This window comes from Ovis canadensis, chromosome 18 (assembly GCF_042477335.2).
Source record: "Ovis canadensis isolate MfBH-ARS-UI-01 breed Bighorn chromosome 18, ARS-UI_OviCan_v2, whole genome shotgun sequence".
Classification (NCBI taxonomy): domain Eukaryota; kingdom Metazoa; phylum Chordata; class Mammalia; order Artiodactyla; family Bovidae; genus Ovis; species Ovis canadensis.
The window spans coordinates 23,096,562-23,112,973 of record NC_091262.1 but is presented as its reverse complement, the minus strand read 5'-3'; the positions used below and the strand labels follow the sequence as shown (position 1 = coordinate 23,112,973).

General features: G+C 39.7%; 1 protein-coding gene across 2 annotated transcripts in view; it reads left to right on the top strand.

Annotated features, from left to right (window-relative positions):
• Positions 1–16,412, top strand: part of LOC138423511 (uncharacterized) — a 37,549-nt gene that overhangs the window by 10,631 nt on the left and 10,506 nt on the right. For both annotated transcript variants that reach the window (XM_069559485.1, XM_069559486.1), the window contains one exon: positions 3,996–4,159. The gene's annotated coding sequence lies outside the window, so the exon portion shown is untranslated. The remainder of the gene's footprint in view (positions 1–3,995; positions 4,160–16,412) is intronic.

Genomic DNA, 16,412 nt, shown 5'->3' with positions numbered 1-16,412 from the left:
AGAACCAGTCACCCCTCACCCCCATCCAGAGGATCCTTAAGCAGCCAAGGTCAACCTAAGGGTTTCACTTTGCTTTCAAGCTTTAATAGCCTCTGGATCCTGCAGCAAACCATTATACTAGTTCAACCTCAGCACCAAATCAGGTACAATGGAATTGATACAGTGTTTCTCTCATGTCAAACTCAAACCTCTGGAAACAGACTTTGGTTGCTAAAAGATAATCACAGTTATACCATTGTCATTAATTTGAGAAAAGATGAAATGTATTAATATCTATATGTATTTAGTCTTAATAAAAAGATAAAATTATTATAGAAATAATTGAGGGTAAAGAATCTTATGTATTTGAAAAATAAAATTTTTTCCTAGTAAAAAACAATAGTGGCTGCGGTTTATATATCTTTTCAATGACCTTGTAAATCAACAGTATTCAGTAATCTTAGCTGAAACTATAAATGGCTGCTGGACCCATTAAAGAAGAAGTAAGTTAGATCTTCTATTTTTTTAAATGTGGTCTTCCAGGAAGCTGCCTCTGGACATAAGTACAGAAAATTAACACAATAAGTAAAGCATTATAGAACAGCTATTAACTGATTACACTAATAAAAACCAAATGGGGGCCTTAATGCTACTCCTCTGGGAGAGAGGGACAGATAAAATAAACAACAGGAAAAGAATATGGAGTAAAGGAAATTGATTTTAAACAATAATAATACAGAAACCTCCCACCATGTAAAAAAAAAAATCAGATCTCTAGCTTCACTTTGGAAAAGATAGAAGAAAGTTTTCACTCTGCCTTGGCAAGGCTTAAGTTTGATACTAATAAGCATGTTCTCTAGGCTAACAAATTGGAAAAGCGAAGGCGTGCTGACAAGGAAGTCCTTAAATGCCAGGCACATGGCCACAAGGAGTATGTACTGTATTATCAAAACGAGGAGCCCTTCTGGTACCCCTTAGTGGATGAGGAAATCTAAACATTTGGAGCCCCTGCTTCATCAAGGTGGGATGAAAGGTTGATTCCAGTGATATTTGGCATTCACGGCAAAGACCACGCCGGACAGAAGAGAAGAAACAAGTAGCAGTGTCTGTCTCCTTGGGAGGTGGTGGTGGGCAGACACTGTTTAAGAATGGCACCCCTTGGGAAGCATCGACTGTTAGCTGAATCCTAAAGTCCTTGAGTGGACTTGGGGTTAACTATGTAGAAATTTATAGTAAAGGGTATCTTCTTTCCATTTTTTTACCTATAATGTGACCTAAATCCTTCCCTTCAAACCTAGCCAGAAGCCAACAGTTTGTCTCAGTAAGTGCCCACTAGTTGCCAAGTGTCCTCCAAAACCCCTTACACATATTTTCTCTCATTCCCGAATTACATTTTCGAGGCAGGTGATGGCCCAAAATTAGAGCTGAAGAAATGAAGACTCAGGTGATTCAGAGACCAGCTCCATTCCCATCTTACAGGGACTCACCCGCCGTCCTCCCCATAGGTAACCCCGGGCAAGATCCCAAACTATCGCTCTTACTCCTCTCCTCACTCTTATTTTCACACATTGTTCTAACCAGTGGAACCCAGGGAGCCAAGCCTTTTTGCATGGCATATGCAAAATCCAGGTTATTTTAACTTTTCACTGGCAAAAAGTCAGCAAATTCAAATGAAATGATAATTTCTATGTGAGAAAATAGTTTAGCATTTTCTTAAAATGCAAACTTAAAAAAAATTCTTACACAAGACTCTAACTTCTAAGTTGGCAGAAAATAGCCTGGCAGTTTCATGGGAGGCCCTAAGTAAAACAATAGTGGTTTAGATGTGTTGGTCTGAGAATTGAAGGTGAACTTTCCCACAGTGAAATGTGGGTGTTTAGACTAGGTAGGTAAGTGATGAGGCTGTTCATATAGAGACAAAACACTTGTGTATTGACTTGTGTAAGACTTGTTCGGTCCTGGGCAGAGAGGGCTGGGAGACACACAGTGAGACCAGTGGACAGAAGGTTCGGGAAGGGATATCAAAATTTGAAGCCTTGAACACATTCTAAAAGCCAGAGCCCTTCCAAAATACATTATATTCAGGCCATTATGCATGGTAGTAAAATATTGTCAGCATTCTGAATAAAGAATAATTTAAATACTGTGGAAGTTGACTCTTTTGTAAAAAGTGGGAAAATGAAGAAATTAAATAATTTGAAGGAAAGGGACAAAATTATTATCTGCAGATGAAAGTATTTACTTAGATGGCTCAAAAGAATCCATTGGCAAATTCTTTTGAATAAGAAACCAGTAAAGTAGGAAAATACAAAATAAAAATACATAAGAAAATCATTTTCCTCAGAAAACAGTTATAGGATTTAACAGAGAAATTGTATTCACAATAGCAGTGAATAAATCTGACACCATGCACACTGAAAAATGCATGAAGAAACTACAACTTTAATAGGAGTTCACATGAAAAAAATAAATGGGAAGGCATGCTTTACTTCTAAATGAGAGAACTCAGTATTAGAGACGTCAGATCCTCACACTGACGTATCAATTGTCTTCTCTTAACATTTTGAACTTGATGAGTTCTTATGGTATAACAAATAGGGAGGCATAACCCAGAAAACTAATTGTAAAGAAGAAGAAAAAAACTTGCATTACTAGATATGAAAGCATATCCTTAAATTGTGATTTTTTTAAAAGAGGAGAGTTTTGGCAAAAGAAGTGATAAAGACAGAAAGATAATGAATAAAATTCTAAAATACAGAAATAGGTCCAATAAATAGCGACATTTAGATCAGTGAGGAAATAGATTCTTATCACACAGACCAAATATATGAGAGATATTTAAGTGTGTTTTTTTTTTAAATAACAAGAGCCACAAAAATACTAATAGAAAATACAGGTTAATATTTCTCTAACCCTGAGATGTGCAAGGCTTATCTAAGCACAAAAGCAGAGGAAGAAAGACTAAATGAAAATAGTTATATATTTAAATTGATAAACATATACATTGAAAATCCATTAACAGTTTTAAAAATCTAGTGACAAAATGGAGCAATGTTTGCAATGGGCAAGAGTGAAAGGGTTAATAAATGCACTATTCAAAGAACCTTTACATCTTAACATGTAAAGATCTAACACCATTAAAAATTAAATACACCTTTTCCAATTTTAAATAGAAATTAAAATAACAGGCAAATAACATGCACACAAAACAAGACAGCCAATAAACATGAAGTTATTAAGGAAATAGGGATCACAGTAGGTTCTAAGTTTCTTAACTCGGTTTGGGAAGAATTAATGATGGTTTGTGAGTTCTGGATTCTCTTTCATGGCAGGTGGGAATATAAACTGGCATAAGTACTTCAGAGGGCATCTCTGCAAATTATAGCCCCTCCCAAAAGGTTTTGACCCAGGAATTTCACTCACAGTTATTTCCAGAGTGAACAGAGATGCACACGAACATTTTAAAATGCAAAAATTTACAACGTTCCATGAATATCTAGAGGTCAAATGAATTCACCATCAAATAAGGAATTATGATGCCAAGATAAAAATCGTGTTTTATAATAGTTTTAATAACCCTTGCAAAGATCTTTTAGGACTAGTCAGATAGGAAAACCAGATTCCAAAACAGTGGATGACACCAGGACCTCAGTTGTACTTTTCCAACATGCGAATATATGCATGCAAGAAAGCAGAGGAAAAAGATGAGAAAATGTGTATCCACGTACTGACAATGATTATATACAAGTGGCGGGACTAGAAGAATTATCGACTTCTTGCTTTTCCATAATTTCCAAATGTTCTGCAATGAACGTGTATCTATTTTATTCTTATTTTTTTCAACTGTCCATGCTGCTCTGCTTGTGGGATCTTAGTTGCCCAATCAGGGATCCACCCAGGGCCCCTGCAGTAGAAGCGCAGAGTTCTAACCACAGGACCGCCATGGAATTTCAGGATGTGTGTTATTTTTTGCATTCAAGAAAAACATAGTTTCATATGTGTATTTTAAATTCCAGCTGGCTGGAAGCGTGGAGGTGTGAGGTAGGCTGCCCAGAGAGGATGCTGCAGGAGAAGAAAGGGAACTTCTCAACCCCGTGAGTCCGCGCCCTTACCTTACCCTGGCTTTTTTGGCTCTTCTCGAGAGTTTGCAGCTTCCAACACCATTTCACACGCTTCTCCTGTAAGTGATGGAGCTGAATGTCCCAACAATACTTAATGCATTTTGTGTCAGGGGCCCGTGGGTCAGCAAGGTTATTAATAAGCATCGCCTCTTGTTCTAATTTGGGTCCCTTCTCTCCTCCTGCCCTGCTTTTCCTTTCACTTCTCTCTCTGACCCTTTTCCCCTTCTCTCTGATCTCAAGGATTCGGCCTTCATTTTAGCTTGACTTCTGGCACTCTTCCCATATCGCATTTCTGATGTATTTGTTGCTCCTGCAAAGTTTTCACAGGGAATTTTATTTTTGAGGAAATGCTTCGTGTCCTAAATCCATTCGTCGCAGGCTGATGCGACGCTCTGACCTGACCTGCCTGAGACGGACGGCAGGGATCAGTCAGATGGAGGCAAGTGTGTGCACGAACAGGGGACAGACCTTGTTTTTCAAAAAGAATTTCTGTTAAACAAAATTTACTAACCACAAAGTTTAGCCAGAATGAAGAGGCCACTATTACAATCAGGTCCACACGAAAGGAGGAAGGCAGAAGGCAGCTTAATTTTATTAGTATTTTTCTATTCTCTTTGATAAGACAAAGAGAATTTAAAGAATTTATCATGTATATTTGGATGTGTGTATATCCATTTTATTTTCCATTTACAGCCTGATTTATGACCTCAGCTTATATTTAGAGTAAAGCTTGCTGTATTTCTGCTGATTTTCTTACACAAATAGAACAGGTTGCATGGTCCCCACCACTACCAAATTTTTAAATACAAGCTCTTCAGATCCCCTGAACGTGGTGCAAATTCAATTTTTCTTTTCACTTTCAACATTTCTAACTGCAAAACTTCACACCAGAGATAACTGAAAAAAGTCAGTTTCTACACGCACACAAACTAGCATGTGCTCTCTCCAAATTTATTAAACTTCAGTTGTTACTTTCTTCTCATAAACATGATATTGCATCTTCCATCAGAGCCTTCAGAGAGTTAAATGTGCCAATGGGAGTTACTTAACAATGGTAGAGCAATATTTTTATATCAGAAAACATAAAAAAAAGTATGATTTTTTTCCTGAATTACTCATACTTTTCAAATTTAACCTAGTGCCCTTCTTCCTATTCAAGAATGCATTCTTATAAAAATCTGACCAAGACTACCTTTTTTAGAATGAATGGAAGTCTTTTAGAGTGATGTAATTTTTTAACACATGATCAACATGATTAATTCTACTCTGAACGAGGGTCCTCATATTGAAAAAAACGAAAAGAAAAAAAAATTAAGCAATGATAAGAAAACTAAATTTATCCAGGAGAAAGATAGCTTTCTATACCTAAACTTATTATCATGAAACATACTAGTTTTGCTGCATTAATGGAACTGCACCTGAGTTTGTTCTTTCCCAAACTAAGACAATCTGTGTGAACTTTGAATGAGTTATGCATTCAGCTTCTTAATATGGTCACCTCTCAGCAGTGCACATTAACAGTTCAGGGACCCTAAACTCAGCTCAAATCACCACTGGAAGGAGCCACTAATCAGACCTAAGTAAATGTCTAATTTGTTTCCTTACCCTTTAGTTTTTTATTTTCCTTTTGAATAGATTATTCTTATCTGTTCTGTAACAACTATCAAAGGATGAGGATAGCTTTAAATGTGCTCTTTTTCACATGTGACCATTTATCATTCTTGGGGCAATAATCATTTTCTTGAAATGCAGTATATTTCTTAATAGACCTGGGTTTGCATGAGCAGTAACTTCTTAAGACTGTCTTGCGGAAGAAGAGAGGAAAAAGAAATAGGAGAAGGCTTTTCTTGAGTACCTGTGTGCTGTGTGCTAAGCCGTTTTGGTCGTGTCCAACTCTGTGTGACCCCATGGACTGTAACCTGCCAGGCTCCCCTCTGTCCCTGGGGATTCTCCAGGCCAGAATACTGGAGTGGGTTGCCATGCCCTCCCCCAGGGGATCTTCCAGACCCAGGGACTGAAGCTACACCTCTGACATCTCCCGCCTTGGCAGGCGGGTTCCTTACGACGAGCACCGCCTGGGAAGCTCAGACACTATGACCGTATACCACACAGTATGACACGTGGATCCACCCATTTGATGGAGATCTCAAGCTGTTTCGCATATCTTTTCTGGTACTCTCTGCACAGGTGAGAAAACCAGGGCTTAGAGATGCTAAGGGATACGTCCAAGACACACAGTGCAATGCGAAGCATGGACTGGCACTCAGGCCCTGCTCACCAAACATTCTGTGATTATGAACAGACTTTGTTGTCTGCAGTGGCGAAGGCTCAGAATACAGATTAAACCCTGGAGTTTACTGTAGGCTCGCCTTGTGGTCAGTGACACTCATCACCTTACCAGGTATGATTTGGGGTTGTCTGAAAAGCCAAGACAGACCTCTCAAAGAATTACATTAGATAACATGGCAAAAACATTATGAAAGGGCCAAAAAGAAATGCTGTACTATATACCACAAGGCCCACGACGCCTGTGTGTGACTCAAAATAGAGCGGCGGCTTTCAAGAGCTGGCCATCTATGTGACCTTGCGATATGTGTTTTAAATATTCTCTATTTAAAGAGGGTCATTTGTTCCAAGATGTTCCTTGAAATTTCGATAAATGTTGCGAGAATCATCTATGGGGAATTTTTCCCTCACATAATCAGGTTGGATGCAAAGCACAGTTTTATGCCCTGTAGCAGGACATTAAAAAAATTTTTTTTTTTCATGCCCTCTCTGTTTCTGCTGCTTCCAAGTTCCAGGCTGGAATCGGCAGTTTGTGAGATGAGGGTGGTGTGGCGGGTGTCAGGCTCCAGTTCTTCATGCTCTAGGGATAAGATTTCCTATGAAAACTGGCAGCTTTTTTGTTCTTCCTCAGCCTTTTAAACACACAGCCTGGTCTCTCTGTTTGGCTGCGCCCGCTGCGGCAGTGACTGTACTGAGCTAAATTTATGCCGCTGACAAGTCCCATTGAAGTACGTCGGTAGCACACAGAGTCAGTGGGAGTTGTGTGTATCTAAGCGCGGGCAGCCCTTGGCCCGCTGAGTGTAATAGCATCTCTGCCTTGGGAGATTATGGGTATGATATGGGCGATGCGTAATGGATAGGGCAGTCTGTGTACAAATTCCCAATGACTTGCTACACCCCTTTAGGATGGTGGCTGTCAAAAGTGTTAGCACTTTACACGCACAACAACCCCGGATCCGATTACCGGTGGCCCCTGCTCTCGCAGACCGGCTCCTCCTCCAGGTTATTGCTGCAGGGGTACCTATTGAACACGTACAAAGGAGAAAACACTGGTGAATTTTCTTCTTTGAGCTCCACTGTATTAATGGAGAAGGAGGAAAATACCGAACGGGTTTGAATTAGCCTGGACAGAAGTTCAAAGAGAACTCCCTGTGAAAGGTATCTCTGAACGATTTAAATTTGCAACCCGAGGAGAACTTGGTTTAACACCCGGAAACTGAAGAGGGGAGGAGGGCGGGAGGAGGGGCGGGCATTATGTTGCTATGCACTTAAATCAAGACCTACCCTGATGTTAGCACTTTATTGTGGGTGTTGTTAATGGAAAGGTACGCAGATGCGGAAACTTCCACGCTGTGGATGTGGATGCCTTTTCAAACGTTTAAATTGTTTAGCATGTCTTTTGGAATGAGTTTGCCTATGGCTAGGGAATCTACAAAAGTTTAAACACAAAGATCTGAGTAAGGAACGCTAGGAGTCTTGGGTTAAGAGACTTTGCATGCTAAAAATAGTGTCCCCTCTTCCCATTGGTGCAGGCAAAACTTGACAGTACACTTGCCCTTTTTCTGAGTTGAGAGTAAACTTCAATGTCTGATTTTTCTGGTCTTCTGAGCTAAACCGAGACATAACAGATTAGTATCAGTGAAGACCCTGGTGACAACGATGACCGTTCCTAGAAAAATTAGGGAGAAAATAACCAGTCCGATGATGGCCTGAGGTTGAATGGTGTACAGTTTCATGAGATGGTTGGATGGCATCACGGACTCAATGACACGAGTTTGAGCAAGCTCTGGCAGTTGGTGATGGACAGGGAAGCCTGGTGTGCTGCAGTCTATGGGATTGCAAAGAGTCGCACAAGACTGAGCTGAATGGAACTGAAAATCTGTTATCATTGGAAACCATAGCATTGCTTATATTATCTGTCTGCATCTAGTGTCCATAACATTATGGAAACTCACTGGTCCATATGCCCAATTTATTTAGCCCTAAGTATATTCCAGGCACAGTGCTTGTCTTTGGAGATACAGATATCAATGAGAAACTGTCCCTGTCCTTAGGAACCTTGTCTTGATTTATTTTCATTATATAATAAACAGTGCATGCTATGTACCTGAAACTAGTCTAAACACTTTACATCTATTAACTCATTTAATCATCAAAGCAGCCATATATTATCCCCCATTTTACAGATGAGGAAACTGAGACACAGGCAAATCCACATGCCCGAGGCCACACTCCTGGTATATCAGCAGACCCAGGATTTAAATCCTGGCAAATCTAGTTTGCAGAGGTCCTACTGTTAACCACTGCTTATGAGCTAGTTGAAGAAATAAACGTCTAACTATTTTCAATATAATTACTAGTGACATCAAAGAACCTAGAAACCCCAGAAACACTGGCTTCTGTAATATGCAGATCAATGATCGGACAAACTGTAAGGGACATGCTAATGCAATTTGTAAAGGAACAAAAGATGAGAGGGACAGACTTTAAAAGCCACCAAAAAGCCAAAGCAAAATGCAATTTAATGGGGATAAACATGAGACGTTCTCAAATGCAATAAATCCCTCCTTACACGCTGCTTGATGATTGAGATCTGACTCCACAGTATGGGATTCCTCCCCGACCAGGGTTCTGATTAAAGTCACATGGCATGCATGGTACACAGCACTGGACACGAGACTTCTGAATATTTTGTTTCTGGATTTGTCTTAAGAGACTCTGAGAAACTAAGGCCAACTCAGGAAGACAAAACTTCTGAGTCCATATCCTACGGTAAACTGGGGAATTTAGCCAAGGGGATGGGTGAAGAATGAAAGTTACCTTGAAGGGTTTGAAAGGCTGCCATATGGTGTAGGGATGAGGTTCAGCTGTACTGCTTCTGAAGACAGGCTCCAATTCTGTAGAAAGACGCTCCAGGGACACGGTTTTTGGTCCCTTTTGTGTATGTTCAGTCATGTCCAACTCTCTGTAACCCCGTGGACTCTTTGTAACCTCATGCACTTTAGCCTGCCAGGATCCTCTGTCCATGGAATTTTCATTGCAAGAATACTGGAATGGGTTGCCATTTCCTGCTCCAGGGGATCTTCCCAACCCAGGGATCAAACCCACATTTCTTGCATCTTCTGCATTGGGAGACAGATTTCTTTCCACTGCACCAACTGGGAAACTCTCTGGTTCCCATAGAAGGAACAAAACTTTCTAAAAACGAAGCCCCCAGTAGTGGCAGCCTCAGAAAAAGGACCCCTCCTGCTCCCATCTGTCTAGGTGGTCGGCCAGGACTAACTGGCAGGCTTCACCCAGGTCTTCACATATTTACAAGACCTGACTTGAGTTTATAAGTCCTAAAAATCCATGTCTGCCTGCCCATCTGCCCATTTCCAGATGTCTGGCTTTAGTGGGAAGTTGGACCAGTGTTCTCCAAGCTTCCTTCCAAGGGAACCGTTCCATGACTTCTTGATTCCATTATGGAGCCTTCATTTAAGGCTTCCATGGCCTTGTAAAAACCGGTTATCCCTGTTTCATAGATGAAGAAATATCAGAGGGCTGAGTAACCAACAGAATTAGATGCTGACAACATCTCCCCCTCACAGCTAGATTCCTGCTCACATTTGAAGAACTACTCCTACACAACCAACTTTAGCATTGTTACAGAGTAACTTGGTCCTAACCTTATTCTAGAAAATTGGCCTAGTCCCCAGTGGCCACTATATCATTTGGCTGAGAGCTTACTATCATTTCTAAGTTAATTTGTGAGTTAATTGTAGATGTCAGGAAGCTCTGACACTGCAGAAAATGGTAAATTATTGAGATAGACCAGCCAGGGTCAGAAGAATCCAAAATGAATACAGTTGATTGTTGATCAGTTTTTATAAAATATATACATATACATTCTGACATCCAAGGGGACTGGAATGTCCTCAAATGAGTTGCCACAGAAGACAGTCCTCCGTGAAGTGGACACTGGATTCTTGGGTACAAATGTTTTCCAAAACAAAAAAGTTTTCCAATGCTAAGATTTTCATAATACTTCACAATCAAAACCCCAATCACATTTTCACCTAAATGACTATCCAACCTGTAGAACTTCAAAAAGAGAGCCCACTCACTCCCTACCTGTGATGTGTCCAGCTTGATGGTCTAAATGCAATATTGAAAGTGGTTAAATTATAAACCTCCGCACACATGCATTTCAGCTATTGGTAAAATAACAACTTGTCTTTTCCACAGGTCTGTGCTACAGGAATAGATGCCTCTCATTTCTTCTTGTTGTCTGACCTCTGTGGTTCCTTTTCCCCCTGGCAAGGTCAAGCCCTTAACATCAGGATTACGTTAAAAGAAAGACGAGAATTTTTCCCAAACTTCTGGAATCATCAGGATTGCATGTAGTGAGGGCTGGCCTCCTCAGTGAAGGGAGAAAAGGAAATCTCAGTCCCAAATGATTCCAGCTCCGTTCAGCCTCCACATTTTGGCCAACTGAGGCCTCTTTTTTGTCCACATGAGCTGTGTCTATGCATTCTCACGGTAATAATGCCACCAACTTCCGCTTGTTAATGATTAATCCACAGCATACTGGAAAACAGTGTTAAAGTGAAATGCAATGGCAGTGAAGCAAAAGATGTCAGACAGCCTTTAGTTTCAACTTCTTTTGCAAAACTAATTTTTGAGGAGTAGCAAACTGAAAAACCACATCCTGACACAGCATCCTCAGTCAATTAGACCCTTCCCTGAGTGAGAAAATGCATGCTCTCCTCGCAGAGGATCTATGTTAAACGTCTTACCTGGAAGACAACATTCAGTTTCCCATTCATTGACATTTTAAGGCAAGTAACAACAGGGCTTTTCTAGCTGATTCTCTCTACCCTCAGACACACAGGTCAAAAGAGACGGCAAAGTTAGGCTGAAATTTCTATAATTTACAATCTCCAGCTTGTGGGCCAGAGCCAAACGCCTCTTGGCTACGAAGTGTAAACAGAGCATTGTTGCCTCTTAATCTGAGTAATTGGTCCCAAATGTTGTTGCCACTTTTCAGATCAGATGCTTTACATACTTTTTAAAGAACCTGGAACTTTTCTCCTTTGGCAGGGAAAAGTTTGGAGCGTAACTCAGTCTTTTCATCAGCACTAAGACTCCTATAAACAGCCAGGTGATTTCATTTGGGTGCTTGGGGGTCTGCTTGGAGCGTTCCAGTCCACGTTCGAATGTTCGTCCATCCACGGTTTGCGCCCCCATCCAAGCCAACTTCGGAAGATTTACTTAACATGCACAACTTCTGCAAGAGCTGAGCAGATGGGCCAGCTCTTAGAGGATGCCCGCCAGAAACCGGGCTGTGTCCCATTCCGGCAGAGCATGTTCTTATCAGCGTGTGCCCCAGGAGTGATGCTCCGCAGTGAATTTGGCCTGAAACCAATTGTTCTGTGACATCATCTTCTGGGAGAAGTCCTAGGGATGCTGTGTGAGAGAAGACAGTGTGTGATGTTCTGGGAGGAGACGAAGCTTGGGATACTGCAGGGGGAACCACAGGCTGCAGGACCCTGGGCAGGTAACACAACCTCCCGGGGCCTCGGTTTTCATGTCTGCAAAATGGAGCTAATAGTGTAAATCTGACAAACACACCATGAGGATTAAATGAGAAAATGAATATAAAGGTTATGGGGGCAGGCTACATATGACTGGGCTTCCCTGGAGGCTTAGACGGTAAAGAATTTGCCTAAAATGAGGGAGACTTGGGTTCGATCCCTGGGTTGGGAAGGTCTCCTGGAGACGGGAATGGCTACCCACTCCAGCATTCTGACCTGGAGAATACCCTGGACAAAGGAGCCTGGTGGGCTACAGCCCATGGGATCATAAAGAGTTAGACACAACTGAGAGACTTTCACTCCCTACATATGATTATGTCGTCAAGTACTTTTTAAAATCCATATATATGTTTTTTAAAATCCTTTATGTTATTATAGTATATATAATAGTATGTATATATATTACTATCATATAGTAATATATAACAGTATTTATATTATATATATAAAGCCTATCTTTCTGCTTCAGGCTTCCCCAGTAGCTCAGGCGTAAAAATCTGCCTGCCAAGCAGGAGACACGGGTTTGATCTCTGGGTTGGTAAGATCTCCTGGAGAAGGAAGTGGCAACCCATGCCAGTATTCTTGCCTGGATAATTCCACGGACAGAGAAGCCTGGAGGGCTACAGTCCATGGAGTTGTAAAGAACTGCACACAACTTAGGGACTAAACAGCAACAACATCTTTCTGCTTCAACCTACACAAGGCAGGGAATACATTTTTGTTTTCCTGTGAAATTTCCGGCTTGGGCTTTAGTATTCAAAAAAAATATATAGCTTTCATTACTGGTCTTTCAAGAACATGACAAAATCTAACTAACTGAGTTCCCTTGTTTGTCTCTCAGACCTTCCTCTTCACCTATTTCCAATCTCCCTGGTGACATTTGTAGGCCTTGGTTTTTCTTCTGAATATCTCTAGAGTGCTACTGAGTTTTACATTAACTCTTGCTTTTCCAAGGTTTCCTTTTTTAGTTCTTCTGAACTTCTCTCCCTAGTCATCCTCTCACCCTGTCATTTTGTCTTTTCTTTCCTTTGAATTCCACCCCATTTATCTCCATCTCTGTGGCATTAAAGTATTCTACATATGTAGCATTCCAAGCAGAAGCTCAGCAAAGACTTCAGGGAGATTTGAGCCTTCAACTCCCTTCCTACTTCTGGGATAAGGAGATTAGACAAGAATGAGCTTTCTCTACCTTGGTTTCTGCCATTACGTTTACCACCATTCTCAGCAGTTAAAAACGGGAAAACGCTTCTGCTACATATCATTGTAGCAGTTTGTTTTGCAAACAACACTGCAATTACAATTTCTCTAGGGAGGCAGGAGAGCACTGTGCTTAGGTACAGAGATCCCAGAACCCAACATGCTGGGGCTCAAATCCCTTTCAGGAGCAGTGTAACCTTGGGCGAGTTACGTAATTTCCCCGTGCCTAGTCTTTCTTATCTGCAAAATGGAGATAATAGTGTTTGTATGGTACTGTTACGGTCAGCTAAGTTGAGTTAATACATGCAAAATACTTAAAATGGTGCCTGGTTATAGTAAGCACTCAAGAAATGTAAGTTACTGATATTTCATTTAGAGTCTCCTTTTTAAAAAAAAATCATACGTGTATTTAACTGTTGATTCCCCCTCTGGTCTCTCATATGTGGTCATATCTCCACATGTACCATTGAAAATGAGCTTCACGTACTGTTCTTCCCTACCTCAGAACCTTACAGAAAATATGAAATAAAATAAGACGAATCAGTAATTCCAAAAACATCTAGTTCTCTTTCCCAGCCCATCATCTATTCATCATTAGCTAAAGTGGGATGAAAGTTTTATTATGAACACAAAATGGAACTATAGTTTACCCCAAAGTGAGTGAGTCTGGGTTAGCTTTAGGAAAACCTGGTTTGAATTTTAGGTGAACGTCCTTTCTACTCTCAAATGCCAAAAGAGGATTTATAGTTTCAGGTGGATACCAAATGAAATTTGGTAGGTTCATCTGAGTTTTACTTTGGGTTTGTCATTTGAATGAACTCAAATTTCATGCAGCCTTAATCCTTATATTTATGGTTTTCCTGCCATTTTCACCTCAGTTGATAAAAAACATTTTTAAAATAAAAATTGAGACATGCTGTTCAATATTTAAGCAAATTGCAATATTTTAGAACATATGAATTTCCTTGTCTCAATAATAAATAACTGTGAGAAAAATATAGTTTTGGTAATATATGCTTTAATGAGTCATGCTATTTTTGCAAATATTCTCCTTTATTTCATACTGTGTTCATTAGCCATGAAATTCCAAGCTGACCAGATAATAATTAATAAAATTATCTATTTCTGTCAACATTTAAAGATCTGCTCTTGCATCAGTTTTTAATCCCTGGCTTACCTAAACCATGACTTTAAAATCAAATTTGTATAATATAAGCTTTCTCCATTTTTACATATCTTCTCCCAAGAAGTCAGAAGCCCAGACTTTAGCTAATTTCCTCAAATTATATGCTAGATGTTTGGGGAGATTTAAGGATAGATCTTTTATGTCAAAATGATAGGTTCACAGTTTGTGATTGATGATCCTAGGCATATAAATGATATATGCCCATTAAATAAAGGGGCCTTGGGATGAGAAGATTAAACAAGACTGAGCTTAGAGAAATTTCCAAATCCTACATTTTCAGAGATATGGGCAACATGCTTCCTGTTTCTGTTTTAAGACAAAATGACCTTAAATAACCTACATATTGAGACTAACATATCAATGAGCTCTATAAAGATTGCCTGAAAGTGCACTTTTCACTCCAATAGTTAAGTAGAAGCTTTGCAATTGCATTACTTGGAATACCTACTTTTCAATGGAACTAAACAAAGTCACTTTGGGATTAAAAAACAAAAATTCCCTAAAGATCTGTGCTTTAGATAAAATTTCCCCTAAGTGCTGCTATCTTTTCATAAATTAATCACATTTTATATTATGTAAAAAAAAAAATCCTGTAAAGACATACACAAAAAGTCATGGGTTTTTTTCTTCCTCTAATCTGCAGTCCCCAAATGACCGGTCATAAAAATAAAGTTTACAACGTCTTTGAGAATCCCAAAGAACCCCAGTAAAGATTATTTTGGCTAGAAAAGAAAGCAATTTTGATATTCAAAAATTTAGCCTTCCTTAGTCAATCCCCAAAAGGGAAAAAAAATCAGCTAATCTTAGAAAGATGATAAATTTAAGTGAATCTGTAATCCAAGTTAGTCCTCAATCGTGTTTTGAAATATGATCAAACAGTAAAGACTGGGAAACGACAAAGAAAGTTTCAAAAATAACTCCGAATAGAAACATCGAGCATCTCTTTAAGAGGCTTTTGGTTTCTAAATTAGAGGATGAATAGCATCTAACTGGAAAATAGCAGCAAGTTTGTGCTGGCATGCCCACTTTATGGTAACAAGAAGAAAAGAAAAGAAAAAAAAAATCCACTTAACATATTTTATTACCGGATCATTTAAAACAGCATGAAACATCAGATTTTTGTCGCTCAAGTATTCCAGGTATCACCCTAGACAGCACGTCAGCTAAATATGGACCCATCTATACACAGGCTGTAACACTCACACAACAAACAACTGGGCATGCACGCACGCTGGCACACGCATGCGCACACTCAAATATATACACCCGAAACCTGCTCGGGTTTCGCTCTGGGTCCTTGATAACTCTGGCATATTGTAAACCTTGCAAAGAATTTTAATCTACATGGATTGAAAATAGGAGCCTTTTTAAATATGCTGCATACAATTTGTGATGGTCATCTCTAAAATGCTGCTCCATTATCCTTTTCCATTTGGAATGAATGAGGCTAATTAATTTCAGGCCATACTTGATGAGGTCAGCACCATACGAGGGGTGCGTGCTAGACATTGCTAATCTCTTTCAGCTGAGAGTGATGAATTAAAGATGAAGCATGCCTTTGCAGGCCTAATTTAGAATGTATATCAAAAAACCTACAGCCAATAATACTATACCCTACAACAAAGGAAAACTTGTTCACTCGGTCTCCCTGAGTTGTGTTGATTTTAAAGACATTTTCAGTCTTCTTTGGAAATCCATCTGTGGATAGGTAAACCATAACAAGAAAATCAAGCCATCTCTCACACATAGCGCCCTGTGGACAAAAAGTGGGATTAAAGGAGACAAGAAAAAAAAGAAAACAAAAACAAAATACAATAAGGGTTTGATCCCTTGTATATTAAAATTCCACCTACGCATTAGACTCTTTTTTTTCAGAGCTATCAGACTGACAAAATTCCCAAATTAGCAATACCTATATTCAAGCAATGACCACCCAGCTCTGCTAAATGAGGTGGCCTGTTGTTTTTAAAGCAGATATCTTAATGAGGCTTATTAGGTTTTTCCATGTCTCTATTTTGAAAGTCGATAGAGATTGACCAGGTAGATAATGTGATACCTTTTATTAAG